Here is a 1,175-nt window from a genome sequence, read left to right on the forward strand (position 1 = left end):
TGAGACGGAGACTTCTCCTTCTTTAGCGCTTGTTGTCTTTGTTGGAATGTGATTTCCATTCTCAATCACTTTCCAAATTCTCACATCTTGAGAACGGATCCAAATTCTCATCTTATTTTTCCAATAAGAGTAATTTGTTCCGCTAAAAAGAGGAGGTCTAGCGGTTGAGTTACCTTCACTAGTGTTGTTGTTGTTAAAGCTTGTGCTTGCCATGATCTTTTCCCTTAAACGGTTAAGTCTTTCAAAGGGTTAAGCTCTGATGCCACTTGTAGAACTTATGCACAATTACTCAAGAGGGGGGGTGAATTGAGTATTGCAACAACAATGAATCTTTTTGCGAAAGTTAAAGACAATATACAAAAGTGTTATTGTACTAGTATTTTTCCAAGAGCTTAACTCAATTGCTAAGCATTTATAAGGAGCTTTTACTTTCCAATAGATACCAACTCAAATAAATTGATCAAGCTTTTCACCAATCGGACTTAAGCTATTCCTTAAGTACTTACGAAGCTACTTTTCGATCACAATTTATTTGCTCAAAGGTAAAAGACAATAATATTGAAGAGATGAGTTTGGAGAGATGCAAACGCTATTTAGAGTGGTTCGGCACAATCCTTGTCCTACGTCCACTTTCTTTCTCAATCGCTATTGAGAAGTTCCACTATTGCCAAGCTTCAAGGTGCTCGCGCAAAACCTTTTACAATCTGAGTCCTTAGTTTCTAACACCTCACGGTATATGATCACCACTCGTATACTAACCCACTCCACTTAGAGATTCCTTCTCTAAGATTTGCCTTGAGTACTTAGTATACTTCTTTGGTATCCTCACCGACTATAGTGTTTATAACTCTTGACTCAACCTTGGAGATCACACTCCAATTTACAAAGTGTTACAAGAAAACAATTCTCAAAGAATTGTTGAGATGAAATGAGTACTCTCTAGAAGAGTGTATAACAACAAGTTTAGCACTATTGAACCAATTGATATTGCTCTCTCAAATTGTGTATTATAACACCTTAAAAATGTGTAGAATGAAAGAATATGAACAAGATAGTTTGCAAATACTCACATATATGAAATAAGGCTTCAATCCATCTATTTATAGACTTCCCAAACTTTAGAAACGTTAGGGAGTTAATGGGATGGAGCCGTTTTGTTAAAACTAGCCGTTTTT

Source organism: Arachis ipaensis, chromosome B6 (assembly GCF_059453495.1).
Source record: "Arachis ipaensis isolate K30076 ecotype BB chromosome B6, ASM5945349v1, whole genome shotgun sequence".
NCBI classification, from domain to species: domain Eukaryota; kingdom Viridiplantae; phylum Streptophyta; class Magnoliopsida; order Fabales; family Fabaceae; genus Arachis; species Arachis ipaensis.